Source organism: Bison bison, unplaced genomic scaffold (genome assembly GCF_000754665.1).
Source record: "Bison bison bison isolate TAMUID 2011002044 unplaced genomic scaffold, Bison_UMD1.0 scf7180017864215, whole genome shotgun sequence".
NCBI classification, from domain to species: domain Eukaryota; kingdom Metazoa; phylum Chordata; class Mammalia; order Artiodactyla; family Bovidae; genus Bison; species Bison bison.
In genome coordinates this window covers 5,344,908-5,367,670 of record NW_011494787.1, presented here as the reverse complement: position 1 = coordinate 5,367,670, position 22,763 = coordinate 5,344,908, and the positions used below count along the sequence as shown (strand labels likewise).

General features: G+C 38.8%; 1 protein-coding gene across 1 annotated transcript in view; it reads left to right on the top strand.

Annotated features, from left to right (window-relative positions):
* The window catches only part of ZBTB20 (zinc finger and BTB domain containing 20), an 851,623-nt gene that overhangs the window by 547,726 nt on the left and 281,134 nt on the right, over positions 1-22,763 (top strand). The gene's annotated exons all lie outside the window — the stretch shown is intronic.

Genomic DNA, 22,763 nt, shown 5'->3' with positions numbered 1-22,763 from the left:
GAGACTTAAACAAAATTATTATGAGCAACTATTATGCTCCAGGTGCTGTGCTAGATGTTGGAGGAACCAGGATGACTAGCACCCAGTTCCTTCCCTGGAAGTACCCACAGTTTGTACAAATATGAGATTACTCTCACCATCAACAATGGACAGTGCTAACAGAAGAAATGTACAAAATAACAGAGAAAATAGTATAGGATATTTCAGTAGCATTAAGGGAGATGATAAAGGCAGAATCCTGGAAAGTCTGCTGCATGCATTTTGCAACACAGTTCATTTCTGATTCCTCTAATACTTGAATGTGTATGTTCCAGTGTTAGCATGGGTTCAAGCTATTGGCAAAACAAGCCAGGTGTAAATTATGGTAGAATTGAAATCGATAGTGCTTTGAAGCACTGGAGTGCCCAGTTCACATCAGGGTGTGTGTGTGTGTTCACTGAAACATGGCTATCAAGTGCACCCCGAGTCATTAGATGTGTTATCCAGTGAATAACAGCCTAATGATATTTTAGTAGAGCAGCCTTATGATAAATTCTGCCTTAGTGAAACTCCATGTACAGAGCAATTTCTCCTGGCCGTGTATATTGCATGGCAAAGAAAGGATATCCTGCTGCGTATCAGAAGGCTGTAATTTCATTTAGGGGTTCTATTGACATCGTAAACTGTGAGAGCAGAGCTCAAGTGGCTATTTAAGTCATAGGAACTTCAAGCTAAAATTACTGCCTAGTCCTAATCGCCACCTCCAAGGGACTCCTGCCTATACATATGTGTTTTATGTTTCTATCTTTGTGTCTATAAATACTCTATCACTCCAGGAGTTAAGGTGATAAGCTGTCCTAAAATATGACAGGTATCTGCCACCTTTGCAACTGGTGTGAGCTAAGGGCTAAAAGCAGTTGTATTATTCATTGAAGGTCAAATGTTAAAAAGGGCCAGAAACTCTCCAATAGGTTCAGAATACAGGTGTTTTGGTTTTCCTACTTGAAGACATTCTCTATTCTGTTTAAGGTCAGAGTCACCTTTAGACCTACCTGTACAACAGGGATCACAGCTTGTAAGGATTTGCCCCATTCTTTCCTCTCTTTGCCTTGACCCATGCTCACTTGTGAAAAGACTAGTACTGAAGAGTTAGAGTAGTACCCAGGAAGGTACAGATGATACAGTGACCCACGTCTAAATGATTCCCTAGACGTTTAAGGAGTCCATTCTGTCCTGAGATATAGTCGAGCTGAAAATTGGAAGCTAAAATAATTGACTTGAATGTTTATATACTAAAGAAATTTAAATAAAATTGCAAATTGTCATCATGTTTATTAGATGATGCTTTGGGATTGATCTAGGAGACCAACAAGGGAAGATTCAAAGTTATGTATGTTTCTCTTTGGTTTTTAATGAAAATGTTTGTACCCCCATGTTAACTATCAACTCTGTCCAGAGATGCCACTACAAAATTAGACATTGGAGTTTGAGCTTATCAGTCATGCTGGCTAACATTCTATTTGGTCATTCTCTTTCCTGGACTTGGGAGTCATCCTTCTACATACTGCCTTAAATACAAATTCCCAAAGGATTATCATGACTCAGAAAACCACAATAGTAATAGAATTTATGACTCCTCATAAGGCAAATGTGTTTTTCGGTTATCTTATAAACCCTTATATCACCCTGAAAAGGAATGGAGGATGGAGAGGCAGATAGTGGGACACACAGTTAGTGGCAGAGACTAAAGTTTTACTTTCCATATTAGCCTGATTATTGTTCTTCTGCTTCACCACAATATTTCTTTGTTGGTTACATAGTATAATTAAAAATTAAAGTCTATAAGAGCTGAATCTCTCTCATCTGTTACCACAATATTTTCATTATATTCCTGAACAACATAATATGTCATTGTCACATCTCTGAGAAGTGCTACTGTTCTTAGTAAGAGTATCCTCAAATCATCTATATCTATGGGAATAAAAAAGGAGAGATTATGTAGACATAGATAAGCTCCATCATAAGGAAGTACAACTCTCCTATTGTTCTGGATTTAGGCAGCATAGCAGAGTGATTAGGAGGGCAGACTCTCTGGGTCTGGGTCACTCTCTGGTCTCTGGGTCACTAGCTGTGTGATCCTAGAAATGCTATTTCATTCTTAGTTTCTTAGTACAGAAAATGGAGATGAGGATGATACCTTCATCATAAAATTATTATGCAAAGTAAATGATCCAATAAATGTAAAATATTTATATGTTTTACTGGTATATACAGTAAGTACTCAGTAAACATTAGCTGCTATTATAATTACCATTATCATCCTGCTCTTCATCACTTATTCCTATGCTACAGAGTCTCAGTTAATACATGTCAGGGAAATACCTACACATGTGTGTGCATGCACAAATACACACAGGCAAACACATGTGCACACACCCTGTCCAATTAACAGTGCTTGCTTACCTCAGCCTTGGGCGTAAGCTTCACCTATATGTTCATTTCAGTGTTACTATTCTGTCTTCCAGTCCAGACTCTGCTAGCTATTTTTCTCCTCTTGCCTAATTTGAAACTCTCAGTATTGATATCCAGTCACTACAGTAGGCCTGCCCTCCTGTCTGCCTCATTTTTCCTTTGTGGATCCACAGACAGTATCCTCAGAACTGTGTTCATTATGCCTCTGCCTGTACCTTCTTCCCATTCGAAATTTGGACTTTAATCTTACAAGCTGTATTATCCATTTGTATTTTAATCTGATACCCTTGTTTCTAACCTTGGTTTTGCTCTTCATGTCATATATTCACATATCCTTTTCTATAGTGATTATATTTTGTGAAAAATATGCTTGCCTCAATCATAATTGAAACCTGATAGCCCTATCTGTAAGAAACAGCATCATCCACCTTGGCAGACCACGTGTTGGGCCATTCATTATGCCGCCACAATGTCCTTATCTTAGCCTCTTGATGAATATCAGAGATCTGATATCCTGAACCTGGTCTCACTTGCCCTATACCTGCTCTACCCCTAGGCTGATGCTAACACCACGCAAAACTTAATTAATGTAAAATTTAATTAGGCAATATTGGCATTAGTGTAGAATATGTATAATAGTAAATATCCATGTCAAAAGGAGAGAAACTAACAGCAAAACCCAACATCATTGCAACTGGTAAATATCAGTTGCCATTACATTTTAATGTATTTGTGTTCCTCTTTTTGTTACCTTTTTTTTGACAGGATGCATAAAGAGGAGAGAAAAAATTTGTAAAAGAAGAGATACAATTTAAATTTAGAACCAAGTATGATGCTAAACTTAATTAGTATATCTCACAATAATTACAAGTGTCACCATCATCAGAACCATACCTGCTTACAAGGAGCTTCTAGTTTGTATAATCTTATTGCAGAGATTAGTAATTAGATCCTAAAGCTAATTAGGTAGAAATCACTAGCCTGTTATTATGCACCAAAATGAGCAGTAAAGAAAGGCAGGGAGTGCTGTGAGAATTCCCATCAGAGTGGCTTCTAATGGTATATGGAAGGCTTGACAGCGGAGGGAGAACTTTAGCTGTAGCTATAAAAGCTGGGCATTGAAGGATGAAAAATTAAGGGTGCTTTGGAGAGAAGGGAAGATGGAATGCAGTGAAGTAATATCAGATAACAAAGAAATAGGGAGAAAGAAGAAAAAAATTTAACCTGAAAGAAGGCACAGCAATGGGAATGAAGTTAATGTGTACAGGAAGTAATGAAATTAGAAATGAGATCCATGTTGCTGAAGATTTTTAGGACATGAATTTAAAAAGGCAGGTGGAGTCTAAAGTGTATGTTATATGGCTGATGAGAACAATGACTGTTACACAGTTAGAACTCAATACGGATTTGCTGAATAACTGACACTTTTTAGTGAGGCTAGCAAAAATAAATGAAAGCGGTGTTACAAGAGTTAAACTGCCTATAATGTGCAGTGTGGACTGAGGGGGTTAAGACTAGTCAGAGATGCCAACTGAGAGGCAATTATGGTCACTCAGATGTTGAGCAACCAACACTCAAAATACAGGATGACTGTGAAGATGGAAAAGGGACATTTTTAAAAACATTAACAGCACTCTCCATGTCTCTTTCCTACCAACTGTAACCCTAATCCCACCATAACTTTAACTGGAAAATGTCTCCTAAAAGTGGGATCCTCTTTGCTTTTTTATTTTAGTGAAGTCTATAACTACTTACAAGGCAGGATCAGGATGGAGAATGGACCCTCAGGCTTATTCAAGCCTCTAATCAGTAAGGGCTTAATTGTATTCTATTCCTGAACAATGTAATGTGCTCTAGAAGTTCGACTCCTTGGGGAATAAACTCAGGGGACACACAGACTCCTTTGGGTTCACACTTATGGTTCCTGATAGGCAATACTCTGTGGGAAATCCTGCATATCAAAGCGTGCTAATTTGCTCAGAGAGATTCTGGAGGACTATTCTCAACTATGTAGCTCTTAACTCTCACTATCTAACTCCTGAAATAGTGGTAGAACCCTTTTCCCACATTTTCTCTCTTCCTTCTGCAGTTAAACCAGATCAACATCAAAAGGAAGCCTCAGTAGAAACTATATGTTAGCAGAGATTTCAAGAACATCCCAAGCTTTGTCTTACTCTTAAACAGTCTCAGAGATCCCAAAGGTATCCTCGTACTTGGTTGTAAGAAATGGTGCTCATTAACTTGTCTCTTGCTGTGTGCCATTATTATCAGTCATGCACTCAGTTGGCCTTTCTTTGGACAGTTCTGACATTTCTTGAAGGGTAACAATTTGGCCAGCATATCACATCTGTATTCAACTTTTTTATTGGCCAAGAATCATATGTGCACATTGCTGTGTTCCATTCCTAAGACAAGTGCCCCATTTTATCTTATGGCTCTTTAAGTGACTGCCTTTTCTTGCCTACACAGAACTCCTAAAGAAGACCATGCCTTGCTTTTCTCTTTATCTTCCGGTTTCAGCATAGCGTATGCCCTGAAGTAGACCACTAGTACACCTTTTTAGATTCTCGCGACTTCATGCATTTTGAACAGGAACGACCCTCTGTGAGGCTTACATCCCAAGTTCTGATATGGAAAATACCTCCTAAGTGCCAAACTCGTTTGCCTCCTCAGCAAATCAATCCTGGGTACTTACCGAGACTAATTTTTCCCAGCAGTAGGCATAGGGAGTGTGAAATAGATGGCTCTGCCTGTCAAACCTGTCTGTCTGCACAGCATAGAGTGGCACCATTTAGAGGAAGGGTGTTTGGAAAATTAAACAAGGACTGTCTGAATAGGAGACCTATCGGCCTGCAATGGAATGACAGGTTTCTGCCCACAAACTGGGGTTAAGACCTGCATATTGATGCTTCTTTTCACCCATTTGTGAGTAATGGGTCTCACCCCATTAGTGGGCGCATGTGTTACACCACTGGAAGCTGTTATGCATTCTCCGTAGGTCTGGATGAAGGAGCTCTAGCTACACATAAATATGTACTTGCCAACAGATCTCTGTATTTATCTGCCTGTCAGTGGGAGCAGACAGGTCACAGCTCTTTGATGGGCAAGAACTGCAGGTCAAAGCCGTGCTCTTGCTGCTTCGACCACCACTGTGATTGCTGTGGCTTTATCATTTGAATCCTGGAGGAGGCTAGGGGCAGCTTGTTAGCTGTTGTTCCAGCCCAACCTGGGCAGTTAGTCTGGTCATCGACATAATTAGAGAGACTTTTAAAATGTTGACTGCCAGTGTTGCGGTGGCCAATGTTGTTGTCGTTGAGGATGGACTCTTAAAAACCATGGTCACCCACCATGGATCATCTTTCGATCGTGCCTCAAGGGCCCACACGTCTCTGCTGTCTCCTGGCACTGTGTTGCTGCTCTGAGGCTGTCTGATGCTCCTGGATTCTGCCTGTCAAGTGTATTTCCTGCTGCAGGCTGCACCACTCACTGCCTCTCAGCCTCTGCCCCACTCAGGAGACACACTGCCTCCCAATAGGAAAAATTACTGTGCATCAAGCTTCCTAATTCTAATAGTCTACTAAACTAGGTGCTTACTTTAGTAGCTGCCACACCCCTACAACTACATACATCATTGACTGTGGACTTCATCATCTCGGTATAAATATTCCTTGTGAGGAAAAAGATATTTTCCCCCCAAAATGAAAACATACTAATGATGGCAAACTGAATTTATGATTACTTTGTGTAGAACTGAGGAAAACAATCAAAGCAAACAAGTGTTTTTATCTAGGCCTGTTTCCCAGTTTAATTTGATAAAGGAAATTGTGCAATTCTTAATATAACTACAATACAACAGCAATTAACAGATATTCTCTATAGTCGCTGCCCCTCCTCTCATGCTTATATAAGGGCATAGACCGTTCTTTTCCCCAAAATTCAATTTTGCTCAAGATTGTGGCATTATTGTAAAAGAAGTGATGGGAGTATTTTGGGTTTTTTAGTTGGTCTGTGCAGTGTCCATTTAACGAAATCTGACTGAAAGATACAAGAAGTGAGCTCATTTGAGACAGTGTTTGCTGATTTTGCCTTTCTAGAATGTAGGTAGGAAAACAGGAGAGTTAGTCTCAGGGAAAATTTAGAAAGAAATAGACTGTCTTATCAAAGAGAAGAGATGATATGAAAAGGGCCTGTTTCTATATGTCAAAAAGATATATGACAGATGTTTCACTGAATAGAAGGAAAGGGACTGGGTTCAAATGTAGAACTTCCTTTTCCTAGTCATTTTTATTTCATATGCCTTCCTCATTATTATTCTTAATATCTATGCAAAGACAGGCTGATTTTTCTGAATATCATCTTCAGCAGGGTAAAAATTAATTTGATCAACCAGACAGACAGACAGTGAACTAAAAATGAGGGGCGGGGGGGGGAAAGGAGTCCTATATTCTATTAAAGTATGTTGCCTGAGCAAAAGCTTGTTTACAAAAATAAATTAGGGATTGATTACTGGGAGTTGAGGGTTGCTGCTTTTGTGAGAATGAGCTAGGTAAGATCCCTGTTTGACCTTTCGCTGTTGCTAAAAGCCCTTAAAACTCTGTACATGTATCAAAGTCATGTTAAAGAACTTGTAAGTTCATGGCTTGCTATGAGTCTGCTGCTGCTGCTGCTGCTAAGTCACTTCAGTCGTGTCTGATTCTGTGCGACCCCAGAGACGGCAGCCCACCAGGCTCCCCCGTCCCTGGGATTCTCCAGGCAAGAACACTGGAGTGGGTTGCCATTTCCTTCTCCAATGCATGAAAGTGAAAAGTGAAAGTGAAGTCGCTCAGTTGTGCCCGACTCCTAGCGACCCCATGGACTGCAGCCTACCAGGCTCCTGCGTCCATGGGATTTGCCAGGCAAGAGTACTGGAGTGGGGTGCCATCGCCTTCTCCGCCTACACTTGCTTAAAAGGCACAACAGAAACATTGAAATGGGACAATTCATTAGGAATGAAGAATTTTCTAGCTGCTGTGGCAAAGGCTTGTCTAGGACATTGTTTCCCCAGACATCCCTGATCCTAAGAATCATCAGAGTCACCTGTGAAATATACCCATTGTTTGGGTCTTCCCTCCCCCGAGCCAGACCTAGAGAATTCAGGAACTTCCGTGGAGTGACCTTGGCATTTGTATCTGAAGCAAGAAACCCAGTTAATGCTTATGATCAAGGAATTTTGGGAAACACTGCTCTGAGATTTTTTTTCAGAACATATAAAGAGGTGGGAATGATGATCTTATATACATACTTCTTATGTTCTTCCCAAGATTTGAGAGGCATTTCAAGAAAGTAAAAGAGAGCCTTTCTTTAGGCCAGTGATTTTTTAGCATCTTTTGTCTCTCCTTGTCCCTCCATATCAGTGACCTTAAGACTTTGTATCCCTCTTTTCCCCATCCCTCAGACCTACCTAATAAATGAAATAAAAGTCCTTAGGTTAGGAATTTGGAGTTTGAATTCTAGTTCTGGCTGGAACTCAGAGCTCTGTGACCTTGCCCCTTCTTGTCACTTTTTTTTTTATATTATAATAATGATGAGCTTGCACAAAATGTTCTTTGTGAACTATACCAGCTCTACATTGTTACAAACATGAAATAACCTCTTTAATTTTGTTTGGGGACCATATATGATGACTTCTGAGCTTAATGGGAATGTGTATTCAGGTTTAGACATATCCCTAAGTTTTATTTACAGATTTGTTACCTATTTCTGAAATCAAATTGAGTTATGATTTAATCTAAAATAATAAACTCTTTGGAAAATTTTTCTGCTTCTGACAGAAGTGTCTTCCATGGGAACCGTTGACAAGGGTTTGTCATATTGACAGCCACATGATGGATACTGATTTGTTAAAAGAGTAAGGGAGGGTATGAGTGAATGAATGAACAACGTGTTCTCCATGCTGACACTTTCAAGTTCATGGGGGCAAGGATGGTTATACTCTTCAGCTAAACATCGGGAGACTGGCAGTCAAAATAATTTTTTAAATACCTATACATGTCCATGACTTGGGGTTGCTACAAAGCTAAAGAGAAAGTCCTTAGCTGGAGATAACAATAAAAGTAGGAAAGAAAACAGAATGTGGCTTGAGTTTCAAAGGTGAAGACAGAGAAGCATAGCTGTAGAGGTATACACTTCCTGAGCTCCCTTGTCGGCTCAGCGTGTCCTCAGTGTAAATACACGTGTGACAGTGGCCTCTGTGCTCGTTCACACTTCAGAGAAATCCTCAGTTTCCTTTTCTCCCTCCATTTTAGCAGTGGGCAGCCTGCAACCTTTTGATCAAGTTGACTTTGTACGTTACATGACTGAACTCTGCTATGCCAAACATCCTTGAGGAAGTTGACATTTGTGTACTTTGAAAGAAAAAAAAAAAAGAAAAGTGAATCCCAACTGCTTCCTCCTGCCCTTTTGATTAAGAGAACGGTAAGTCAGCAGGAGAGGTGCTGCTTTTAACAAGCAGGGGTGTGCAGAACTGATGGGTATCTTTCTTTGAAAAAAAGTAGAAAAGATTGATGTTAAACAACACTAATCAGAGTTGATTACAGGGACTGAATGAATTCATTGATGGGAAAGAGCCATGGTTCCAGAGACAACAAATGAGATTAGATAAAAGTCAGGGGAATAGTATTTGGAATAGTTCTGCTCATCTCTGACAACCAGGAATCAGAGCCCTAGCCCTCTAACCACTCCTTGGAATAGACTTATCTGTACACCAAGTACACTTCTCAGCAGGGAATGCTCTTCTTGCTGAGTTTTGCATGGCTGACTCTCTTCATTCAGGTCTCAGCCTTCCCTGATCGTCTTATCTAAAGTGGTACTTCCATCACAACCTGGGTGAGCTCTACCCACCCCTGAAGCCTCATTTCCTGCTATTTCCAAGTGCTACCCAGAACTCTGTCTGGAGCCACCTGCAGTTCCCTGCATAGACTCTATTCTGCCTTTTTCTGTAATTTTTTTTTTCTGTTGCCTCTACCTGTGTCCCTTTCCACCTCACCTCACTAAAAGTCAGTGTCCCATACCTCTGTTTTCCCATGGTGATTTGTACTTAACTCATTTATAGCAGGCATCACCCCATGTCATAATTATTTGCATATTTATTTTACATTCGCAACAATAGACCAAAATATTTGAGGGCAAGTACTGTATCCTTTGGAGAAGGAAATGGCAACCCACTCCAGTAGTCTTGCCTGGAGGATCCCATGGACTGAGGAGCCCGGTGACCTAAAGTCCAAAAGGTTGCAAAGAGTCGGACCTGACTGAGCGACTGCGCACACACACACGCTGTATCCTTTGGCCTTCCCTGGTGGCTCAGAGGTGAAGAATCTGCCTGCAATGCAGGAGCTGCAGGAAGCATGGGTTCGATCCTTGGGTTGGGAAGATCCCCTGGAGGAGGAAATGGCAACCCACTCCAGTATTCTTGCCTGGAGAATCCCATGGACAGAGGAGCCTGGTGGGCTACAGTCCATAGGGTCACAAAGAGTCGGACACAACGGACGCGATTTGGTATGCACGCCTGCACTGTATCCTTCATCTTTGTACCTTTCAGATCAGATCAGTCACTCAGTCGTGTCCAACTCTTTGTGACCCCATGAATCGCAGCACGCCAGGCCTCCCTGTCCATCACCAACTCCCAGAGTTCACTGAGACTCACGTCCATCGAGTCAGTGATGCCATCCAGCTATCTCATCCTCTGTCGTCCCCTTCTCCTCCTGCCCCCAATCCCTCCCAGCATCAGAGTCTTTTCCAATGAGTCAACTCTTCGCATGAGGTGGCCAAAGTACTGGAGTTTCAGCTTTAGCATCATTCCTTCCAAAGAAATCCCAGGGCTGATCTCCTTCAGAATGGACTGGTTGGATCTCCTTGCAGTCCAATGGACTCTCAAGAGTCTTCTCCAACACCACAGTTCAAAAACATCAATTCTTTGGCGCTCAGCCTTCTTCACAGTCCAACTCTCACATCCATACATGACCACAGGAAAAACCATAGCCTTGACTAGACGAACCTTTGTTGGCAAAGTAATGTCTCTGCTTTTGAATATGCTCTCTAGGTTGGTCATAACTTTCCTTCCAAGGAGTAAGCGTCTTTTAATTTCATGGCTGCCCTTTAATGTTAGCAAAATACCCAGAATGTACTGGATGTTTTACTAATGAAGAATCAATCAATACTCTCTACTTACCTACCTCATTGTTTTAAAATAATTGCCTAAAATAAATAACAGAACACAGAGGAAGACATTTCTACCCAGAATGGATAACCCACTGGTTACCTGTTTACCAAAATAGCTAATGACCCAAAGGAATTAGGAAATCAAAGTTAGGAGTGTAACCCTGCTTTTTTCTGTGATCTCTGGGTTCTTCCAAATAGCAGTCTGACTAAAATATGAGGAAATCTTTAGGGAAATGGGTTGTTGGACTACTATTATAATTTCTGACTAGTGAATGAATGTGTTGCTTATTTGACAAAAAATTAGGCTGCTTCTATTGAATTTATTATTAATTATAATGCACTGATTATATAAGCTTCCAAAGTATTCAGCATACATCATCAGCCTAATGCTATATTCTGTCTCATGTTAATAAACTCATGGCTACTTTCAGTGCTCAGACTTCACCTGAGCATTTTAGAATCTTGATAAATATTATCAGATGAATATATTACACTCATTATTTTCAATAATCTCATACATATAAACTCCTAGAGGAATGTGTTTTCTTTTACTTTTATAGTAACAAGTGGATTACCAGATCTTTTCCACTCAACACATGGAAAGTAGAACATATTGGGAATCACGCCAGGCTTTTAGATGGGATTTGTCCCAACAAGTTCACGGTTGAAGCATTTTATGGCATTTTAGATTTTTACTAATAACTCTATTGGATTTAGGAAGGAGCAGGTGTCTAATAATATCATAAGAAAGCTACAGAGCTAGGGAGGGAAGAACCTAGAGCATTTTATGATCCAAGGTGATACAGTCCCAGGGATGCTGAACACTGGCCACATTTGCCATTGGCTACACCAGTGGCTAAAAGATGGGGGAGCAAGGGAACCCTTTTGCCATAGCTAAGACACTTTCATTTTCACTTTTATATGAGATTATTCTTGAATTAGCCATCTCACATATTTCAGTGCATTTTCAATGCAGTTCTCAATCTTGCATTCTTCAGTATATCTTGGAGATCTTTTCATATCAGTACATAGAGAGCTACATTAATCTTTTATTCAGTTGCACAGTATTCCATTATGTAAATGTATCATAGTTTATTGTACCAGTTCCTATTTATAAACAGTTTTTGTCATTTCAAACAATGCTCCAGTGAACAACCTTGTACATAAATCGTTTCATAGATGTGCAGATTTTTTGCAGGATAAATTCTCAGAAGTAGAATTGTTGGTCAAAGGATTACATGCATCTTAAATTTTGAGAAATTTTATCAAATGGATCTCGACAGGGGTTGTATTGCTGAGTACTCCCATTGGCAATATATGAAAGTGCCTTTTTACTCCCAGCCTCAACAAAGTAGTATTTTTTCAAATTTTGGATTTTTGCCAATTGTATAGGTAAAAGATGATATCTCACTGTATTTTCAATTTGCCTTTTCCTTATTATGAGTGATGCCAAGAATCTTTTAATATGTTTTAATGATTTTGGTAACTGTTTTTTATAGGCACCTATTTACCTTTTGTCTTTTCTTTTGATTAGGTTCTTGATCTTTTTTTTATTGACTTATTGCTATTTTTTTCTATATGAGTTGCAAATATTTTTCCCAGTTTTTTTTAATTACTTTGCTTATGAGATATATATTTTTGCCATACAGAACTTTGCTTTTAATATAATCAGATTTACCAATCTTTTCTATTATGGCTTCTAGATACCGAGTCAGGTAAACACTCCTTCCCTGCCAAGATTATGAAAGGATTTGTCAGTGTTTTCTATTGACACTTTGATAGTTTAGATTTTTGTATTGAAAATGAAATCTATTGAATGATATTTCTAATCCAAAAGATATTTTCAGAATAAAAGAGGACCTAGGAAGGAAAAGCCATAATGTTCCAGAGCTTGATAAGCTGTGGTTGACCTGCTATTATTTGCATGTGCTGTGTGTGCTGCACTTAGTCACTCAGTCGTGTCCAACTCTTTGCCACCCCATGGACTGTAGCCACTGTCCATGGGGATTCTACAGGCAAGAATATTAGAGTGGGTTGCCATGCCCTCCTCCAGGAAATCTTCCCAACCCAGGGATCGAACCCAGGTTCCCCGCATTACAGGCAGATTCTTTACCATCTCAGTCATCAGAGAAGCCCCAAAATACTGGAGTGGGTAACCTGTCCCTTCTCCAGGAGAGCTTCCTGACCCAGGAATGGAACCAGGGTCTCCTGTGTTGCAGGCAGGTTCTTTACCAGCTGAGCTACCAGGGAAGCCCATCATTTGCATTGTATACTAAATCTCATTCCTCTCTTCCAGGGGCTTCTCTGGTGGTTCAGAGGGTAAAGAATCTGCCTGCAATGCAGGAGACCTGGGTTCGATCCCTGAGTTGAGACGATCCCCTGGAGAAGGAAATGGCAATCCACTCCAGTATTCTTGCCTGGAGAATTCCATAGACAGAGGAGCCCAGTGGGCTGCCGTCCATAGAGTCACAAAGAGTCAGACACGACTGAGTTACTAACACTTTCATTTTCTTCCAAAAGCATCAATATAATTACTATGAAAAGGCCAATCTGTATTTTAAAAGGAAAATTAAGAATAGCCATGTTTAGCCTTTCAAGGTCTTCACCTTTCTTCTTTCTGGACTGCTGTTTGTTTCTTTGTTTCTGTGAGAAAGCCATGTTCTAGCAGAGGCTACAAGCTAAGGACATTATTTATTGGTTCAAATTCTAGTATCCTATGCAATTCAGCACTAAAATCTTATTAATTATGAATTACAAGCTGGTATAAAATCATGCATAGAACCTAGCCCCTAGAGTCAAAAGTCCTGAATTGATCTGCTGTACCCCAAAGCATCTCTCCTTGCTATGATTTCCATCTGCAGTCAATGGAAAGAATGAAATTGTTACTTCAAAAACAGTAAAAAAGCAAATGGATAAAATTTTAAAATATGTTCTATAGAAAATTAGTTCATGAAGTCATTAGCTGATGATATTTTCAAATGATACAGCATATGAATTTTTTGAGGGAAGTTTTATGTAGAAAACTTTATTTTCCCACACTCCAGTTAGTATTGGCTCACCATCTTCTATATTTACCTTCATTTTCAAAACTGGTCTTTCAACAAGTATCTGTCTTCGATACTGGCATTACAGCAGTGAACAAAACAGACACATACCAAAAAAAAAAAAACTCGTCTTCAAAGTGCTAATAGTTGGAGGAAAAGGGCAGAAAATAAACAAATACTTGCAAAATATAAAGCATATCAGAGGACTGAAAGTACTATAAAGAACAAGAAAGAGAGAGGGGGAAAGGAAGTACTAGGAAAGGGGTGTTTCTTGGATGACTAAAGTCAAAGAATCCTACACATTTAGCAATAAACTTTGAAGGATATGTGAGGATATCTTAAAGTTCCAAATACATTGAAATGACCTTCTGTATCATAGAAAGAACCAGAGCTAAACATACATAAGTAGCAAATTATGTATGAACATATTAGCTCTATTCAAGTTCAGCTTATGTCAAACTTGTCTACAGACATCTCACATGTGCCTAAGTTACTCAGCTCTCCCGTTGAAGCCAGATTCATCAGCTTTTAGCCAACACTGTAGAATTTATTGGGCTTCCCTGGTGAGTCAGATGGTAAAGAATTCACTTGCAATGCAAGAGATCTGAATTCAATCCCTGGGTTGGGAAGACCCCCTAGAGAAGGGAATGGCAACCCACTCTACTATTCTTGCATTTTATTATTGAGAATGAAGGACCAATGTCAATGTGATTAGGCGCGGGTAAGATTCTTGTTTAAGTCAAATGATATGATTAATCTTAATAGATGGAACCTTAGCAGAAATAAGACTCAATAGCTATGAGGACCTTTTCTCTACTACTAATGTAGCATCTCCCCCATGGAACCCCAAACCTCAGGGTCTGTGATATAGTAAATACTGTCTATTAAAATTATAATGCTTCTGAGTTATTTACTGAACTTCCTTCAGGTGTAGTTTATTGACAGAATGATGTTCTTTGGTTGTCACTCAAGTTCCCCTGTGATCTAGCCCTAATTTGCCTAAATATTACCAGTTTATTTCTTGCTACTCTCTTTCACAAACCAAATGATTTGCTTTTCCCAATGATGACCTTTTTTGTTCATACAATTTATTCTTCTTGAAATGATTTATTTTCCCTTTGTATACTTTGAAATCCCATCTATCCTTTAACACCTGGTTTAAAGGATTTTCTATGTGAAATCTCTTTCCTTAACCATTTTTTAAGGTCACTTCTCATATATTTTGTCAAGCCAGCTATCTACTATTTATTTATTTATCTATCTATTGATTGATTGATTTATCAATCATCTATCTATATACCCATCCCCTAAGGTGTTTAATATTTTTATATACTGAATAAATGGATGAATGGTAAAATGGGGGGATAGAGGACTGATGTGGGAAAATGAACAAGCAGTAAAATAAAAGTGGTCCTGAGTAGATCCCATAGTCTTATGAAAAATATTAAATAAAATATAAATGAGCCTTGTTTGAATTGATCTAGAACTGATCTAGAATTGATCTAGTGAGTCTGTCTGGTGGCTTCCAAGCTGCTATCATATGTGCTGCTGTTGCTGCTAAGTCGCTTCAGTCATGTCCGACTCTGTGCAACCCCATAGATGGCAGGCTACCAGGCTCCTCTGTCCCTGGGATTCTCCAGGCAAGAATACTGGAGTGGGTTGCCATTTTCTTCTCCATATGTAAGGTAATCTGAAACAAGGTTCCCTTTTAGAAATTAAGAATACTTATAGCTGATGTATGGAGAAGGCAATGGCACCCCACTCCAGTACTCTTGCCTGGAAAATGCCATGGGCGGAGGAGCCTGGTAGGCTGCAGTCCATGAGGTCGCAAAGAGTCGGACACGACTGAGTGACTTGACTTTCACTTTTCACTTTCATGCCTTGGAGAAGGAAATGGCAACCCACTCCAGTGTTTTTGCCTGGAGAATCCCAGGGACGGGGGAGCCTTGTGGGGTGCCGTCTATGGGGTCTCATAGAGTTGGACACGACTGAAGCGGCTTAGCAGCAGCAGCAGCATAACTGATGTATCTAATGTGACTTCCCTGGTGGCCCAATGGCTAAGACTCCACACTCATATCTAAACTACCTCATAAGGGTGCAGGCTCTGCTGACCTCTCTCACTTGATACCCATTGGTATGCTGAGGTTGGATCTTGTTTCCTACCTGAGCTCTAAAGATAATGCATTTAATAAGGCTTCCGTGCCTTTGATTAGTTGAATCTGATGCTTTCAAACATCACAGCTTTTCCTAAGATCTGGGCAGCACGTGGTTTATTTTTTAAATTCCATTCTTTCTGAATATTTTCCACATGTAAAAGATGTGCTGAGAAAATTAAGGCATTGATATGACAGTAAGTCCTGGTACCTCAAGAAAAGGCAAGTACTGAGATACAGCCAGTTGTTAGAAGTGAACTGTGGGAGCATGTAGTTTGGCCTCAGTTAGTAACATGACACACTCATATCTGATGAGACTACAAGGAGAAAATAGCACTCCAAGCCCAGAGTCAGGTTTAGTTATGATTTGAAGGTGAAGTCAGTACTATTTAAAGTTTCATTTTATTTATAGGACTCACTAGTAAGTGTAGGGTTTCCAAAAAAGTAGAAGACATAGTTTCTGACCCAGAAGCCTTTCAAAATAATAAACATGAGGAAGCGAATGCAAATATTATTAATACATATGACTGAAACTTCTAACTAAACATTCAGAGAAAGTAGGGCACTAACAAATTTACGTATTTGGAAATCTCAAGTTAAAGGGAATTTCTAACTGTTCTGTATCATGTGTGAGATAGGGCCATCAGGAGAAATACTGTTGCTTACAAATTCCATTGGGCCTCATCACCAGACAAAGGAAAAGAAGGAAAACATCTCAGAAAACTGCTAGAGTAACTGAGCTGAGAAATTACTAGACCAAGGAGGCTGAGGAGAGGGAGATAAGAGAATCTAGAAAGTGCTGCCAACATACAGACTGCTCCCAGTATGACTTTCATAGACCCAACCTCTACCTGAACCCCTGCCTTACATCAAGGCTTCCTCTCAATCTGTTATGAGTCTTTTTTTCTATGATTTTATAATGCAATTGCTCTGTGATTTGATAATAGAAGTTAAGCCTATACATTTTCATAATCACCTTCTCTAGAACACATCCATTATGCAAAGGAGGGAAACTTGTACAGCAATAATGATGATGTTTTATTTTAGGTGTACTAAGTGCTCTCACTTATATTATCTCATTTGGTCCTCACAATAAACCTCTGAGGTAGATGCTATCAATTTTAGAGGCGAGGAAAATGGAGTTCTAGAGAAATTTTATAACATTTTATCTGAGGCTCTCTTTCTCTCTCTGTCTCTCTCTCTCACACACACACACACACACAGTTTTAGAAAGATAATGAAGAGAGAAGAAAACTCTGGGCATGATTTGTACCTGTGAGTAAGGAGTCACATAAATCTAATCTGGAAAATAGTCTTAAGTAAGGTTTGAAATCAGTCTGGTATAGATTTGAGTCTTCATCTGCTTCTTACTGCCAACTGACACTTGGCAGTTTTTCAATATTCTTGAATCTGAGATTTTTCATCTGTAATAAAGGAATAATAATAATAACCAAAAGGAGTATTTTAAAAATTAAATGAAATAACTGTAAGTAAACTTTGGAGAAGGAAATGGCAACCCACTCCAGTGTTCTTGCCTGGAGAATCCCAGGAGTGGCTGAGCCTGGTGGGCTGCCATCTATGGGGTCGCACAGAGTCGGACACGACTGAAGCGACTTAGCAGCAGCAGCAGCAGTAAGTAAACTGCCTAACCCACAGAAAGCAATCAATGGAAGTTACCCATAATAAAGATAGTGATTATCAGTCTTTTCTTATTTTCAAGAACAGCAACAATGAAGGTGGAAGATGCTTAAATTTGTAGAGAGGAGGATAAAGTACTTAAAGGATATACAGTAACAGTAATACTCTAGTGTCTACATGGAAGAGAGGGTTAATACTCTTTTTCAGAAAATGATCCTGAGCAAATAAAAGTGTTGTAATCATTAGGTCAGTTGCTAAAAGAAAAAAAAAAAGTATATCACCTCTATGTCTGTGTTCTTCCTTCACTTTTCAAGATCTTATAAGGCCAGATATCTTTCAGAGAAGCATCTCTGGTGTGTTCGGGAGAACAGAGCATTTCTGAGTCCTCCAGAAATGATTTAAGTGCAGATATTACAATAATTGTGGGGCATCATGAGGTCCCCTCAGCTCCAACTCTGTGAAGATCAGGAGGTGGCACAGGTATCACACTTTTCAGAGAGCAATACCAGATGAAGGAAGACCTGTGAAATTTTGAGAAGTGTCACATATAGCTTATGCTGCTCCAAGAATGTCCTAGAAATTTAAAAAAAAAAAAAAAGTGTGGTATTGGAGGGTGTCCAGGGAGCTATAGAGCAAAACATCTCCTGAAACTCTTTTGGGTCCCTCTCCCTAAAAGAATGAAAAGGATCCTTCTTAATTTCTAAAGTAGAACAGAGAAGAGACTTTGCAAACTGGACACAACCCAGCAAAAATTCAACAGTGGTTACTGTTGGGTCAGAGAATTATATGCTTTTTTTTTTTTTTAACTTTATTTATGCATTTTTAGTGCTTTCAAATTTCTTATAACTAACCTGAATTACATTTACATAATTTATTTTGAAGATTTTTTTAGTTCCTATATTGTTTTTTAATACAGAGAAAAACAAGGAAGAAGTTCTCTCATAACTTTGCACTCAGATATCCTTATTGGCATTAATTTTTTAATTGAAATAGAATTGATGTACAATATTATGTAAGTTATAGGTGTATATTATAGTAATCACAGCTTTTAAATGTTATAACCATTTATAGTTATAAAATGTAGGCTACATTCCCTGTGTACAATATATCCTTGTAGTTTATTTTATACTAATCATTTTTACCTCTTAATTCCCTACCCCTTTTTGCCCCTACCCCTTCTTTCTCCCCACTGGTAACCCCAGTCTCCACTAGTTTGTTCTCTACATCTGAGTATTCCTTTTTGTTTTATTCACTAATTGCATTTTTTAGATTCCACATATGAGTGATATTATAATGACAGTATTTGCCTTTCTCTCTGACTTGTTTCGCTTAGCCTAATGCCCTCCAAGTCCATCCATGTTGTTGCAGATGGCAAAATTTCTTTCTTTTTATGACTGAGCAGTATTCCACTGTGTAGCCATGTATATAATATACACATAATGTATATACATGCCATATGTTCTTTATTTATTTCTTGATGGACACTTACGTTATCTCCATATCTTGCCAATTATGACAAATGCTATGAACATTGAGATGCATTTATCTTTTCAAATCAGTGTTTTTGTTTTTGTCAGATATATACCCATGAGTCGAATTGCTGGGTCATATGATAGTTCTGTTTCTAGTTTTTTGAGAACCCTCCGTACTGTTTTCCACAGTGGCTGCACCAATTTACATTTATACCAACAACATATTAGGGTTCCCTTTTCTACACATCCTCTCCAGCATTTGTTATTTGTGTTCTTTTTAGTGATAGCCGTTTTGACAGGTATGAGATGATATCTCATTGTGGTTTTGATTTGCATTTCCCTGATGATTAACAATGTTGAGCAGCTTTTCATATGCCTATTGGTCATCTTCATGTGCTCTTTGGAAAAATGTCTATTCAATTTTATACCCATTTTTTTGTTATAATCAGGTTTGTTGTGTATGTGTGTGTGTGTATGTGTTGAGTTGTATGAGTTGCTTATATACATTGCATATTAATCCCTTATTGGTTGTATCATTTGCAGATATTTTCTCCCATTCAGTAGGCTGTCTTTTCATGTTGTTGATGATTTCCCTCTCGGTGCAAAAGCTTTTAAGTTTAATTAGGTCCAATTTGTTTAGTTTTGTTTTTTATTTTATTTACTTTAGGAGACAGATCCAAAAATCATGCTACTGCAATTTATGTAAAAGAGTGTTCTGTATATGGTTTCCTCTAGGAATTTTATAGTATCTGGTCTTACATTTAGGTCTTTAATACATTTTGAATTAATTTTTGCTTATGGTGTTACAGAGAATGTTCTAATTTCATTTTTTTACATGTAGCTGTCCAGTCTTCCCAGCACTTTGGCATTAATTTTTAAACATGTTGAAAAATGAATAATTGAAAAATATCTGATGTTCAGTCACTAAGTCATGTCCAGCTCTTTGCATATCCAGCTCTTCGCAAGTCCATGAATTGCAGCACACTAGGCTTACGTGACCCACTCCAGTGTTCTTACCTGGAGAATCCCAGGGACGGGAGAGCCTGGTGGGCTGCCGTCTATGGGGTCACACAGAGTTGGACACAACTGAAGCAACTTAGCAGCAGTAGCAGGCTTACCTGTCCTTCACTATCTCCCAGCATTTGCTCAAACTCATGTCTCTTGAGTCAATAATGTCATCCAACCATGTCCTCCTCTCCTCCCCTTGCCGTCAGTCTTTCCCAGCATCAAGTAAAGTTCTCCTCACCCCTCCAATCTTAAGTGTCTCAACATCCTCCCCACAAACAGTATTTATGTATATGCCACTTTGTACCTATATGTGTCCTCATGTTATTCATACAAGAGAGACTATATAGTATATGTCTTGTATCTTGTCATTTAGCATATAAATCTACTTCATTCTCTTTAACAACTTCATGGTATTCCTTGTAGGGGTATACCACAGGTGTTTAATTAGTTGCTAAATATTTGAGGATGATTATTATCAATACTTTTATAATCAGAAAAATTCAATGCCCATTTTTACATATTTGCTAGACCTTAACCTAGAGTAAATCAAAATCTCTCTCTGCTTATTACACAGTCACAGGAGGAAGAATGACAGTGTGTGTGTGTGTATGCGTATTTGTATGAACATGATAGAGATAGTTGTCTTGACCCATAATTTTACAGTATAAAATGTTAGAATGGCCAGAGGTAAGGTGGAAAATGTCTCTGTGATTCTGGCTGAATTGTGGCCTCACATGAAAGTTGGCAGACTTTTTGAGAGCTTTGATACAGTCACTGATTACAGTATCTGAGATTTTACAGCATTTTCCACTTGAGTTAAAGCTAATTTTGTCTTCAAAATAAAAGACTTCAAAAACACAGAAAATAATTATTTTTCTCATGGAAGGAACTCATTTTATCTCCTATCATAAAAAGAAAAGCACTAAGAAGTGATAGAAAAGTTGATACAAAAACAAAACTCCTTTAGCGTATTTGAGCTGTGGAACTTGATTCTTCAAGTAACTTCTAATGTCCCTGGTACCCAAGAAAGAGAGAATCAATGAAGAAAAGTAATCCATTAATATATCAAGACTTACTATGATGCTAGTAATGAAGCAAGTGACGCTTTTCAAAACCACACTGCTGCAGGTTAAAAAAAAAAATTACCCACGTGCTTTTGAAAAGGAGGAAGAATTTTGTTTGTGGGCATTGGCATGATTGCTCTATGTAAAATGTGAAGATTGCACAACTCTAATATGGAAAAGTAAATGCACAAGCAAACCATGTTCTAACTATTCTAATCTGGAAAATGTGGTTGCTTTTAATGACACAGTGCATCAAGGTCAAGGGAAGGTGCCCTCAGCAGATGGGAGACTTTCAAAGTGAAAAAGCTTCATTTACATTTAAAATGTATTGAGTTACACATGATTTCTAAGGAACACTTGGTTGTTCTAGTTATAACCCTGGCTCATTTCTGTTATCATGTGTCCAGTAACTGACTTACCTCATATATTTCCCTGGTAGATGTTTTCTGTGGAAAGTCAGGGAGAGAGAGGTAAAGAAAGAAAGTATTCCTCAATGTCTTGTTATAAACTCAGGTGTCATTGCTTTCAGTAGGACTCTGGAAAGGAGACTGTCAGAGGACACATCTGTGCCTTGGTGAAAAACAAATTTCATGGTACCTTGACTTTTAACCTCTAATATACATAGAGAACAGCTTAGAAGTTGTTCTGATGTTTATTTGTACCCATGGTTCCCTGATTTTATGTTCCTTTGTTTTATTTTGAATTTTTCAACATTGAGTTCTGCAATATTTACATTTGAGCTATGTTTTGTTCAGAAATAGTTTGTTGAAGCTATTCTTTATCATGTATCTCCCTTAACTTTTTAAAAACACAATGAAATTATTCAAGGTGATTTAGCATTTGGTAACACAGAATGCCTGCAGAAGGCTTGATCTCATCCTTTGTAAGGCTCTTTAGAGACGAGATGCCACATCTCATGTCAATGGTTTAAAACTGATTTTATTCTTTTTCTTCTTATCCTGCTTCCCATTCTGTGTTCTTTCTTCTTGTCCTTCCTTTCTCTCTCCCGGTTTCATGAAAATTCATTTATCTGTGACATTTAAAGACTCTGTCTGAGAGGTGTCTGGAGCTGTGGCCGGCTGTGTACATCAATAGTTTCTCAGAATCTGGCACTCTGTCAATATTTGGGGGCCTATGTAACCGCACTTAAATGTAGAGCCTGCCAGCTATCAAGCTCTTAGTGTCTCAGTAACGAGTCCAAATGAGTGGATATTAGCATGTCAAATCTTTCACAACTGGCAACACTTGGTAGACAGTATATGGGCATCTTGCATTCGCCCTCTGCACTTTCCTGTTTCCTTCATTTATACGATGTCATTTTCCTCTCTATGTACAAAAAGAGGAATCTAAAATGATTGCTAAAATGAAACTGAAGTCAACAGCATTGTTGCACAGTCTTGATTTGGTGGGTTTTATAGACAGACTTACAATGGTTCCACTTAACAATTTTTTGACTTTACAATGGTGCAAAAGCAATATATATTTAGTAGAAACGTTACTTTGAATCTTGAATTTTGATCTTTTCCTGGGCTAATGATATGCAATACAACACACTCTCCTGATGGTGGGCGTGGCAACGAACCGCAGTTCCCAATCACCCACACAGTCATGAGGGTAAACAAGTGATATGCTTACAACCATGATGTACCCACACAACCATTCTGGTTTTCACTTTCAGTGCAGTATTCAGTAAATGATATGAGATATGTTCAACACTTTATTGTAAAATAGGCTTTG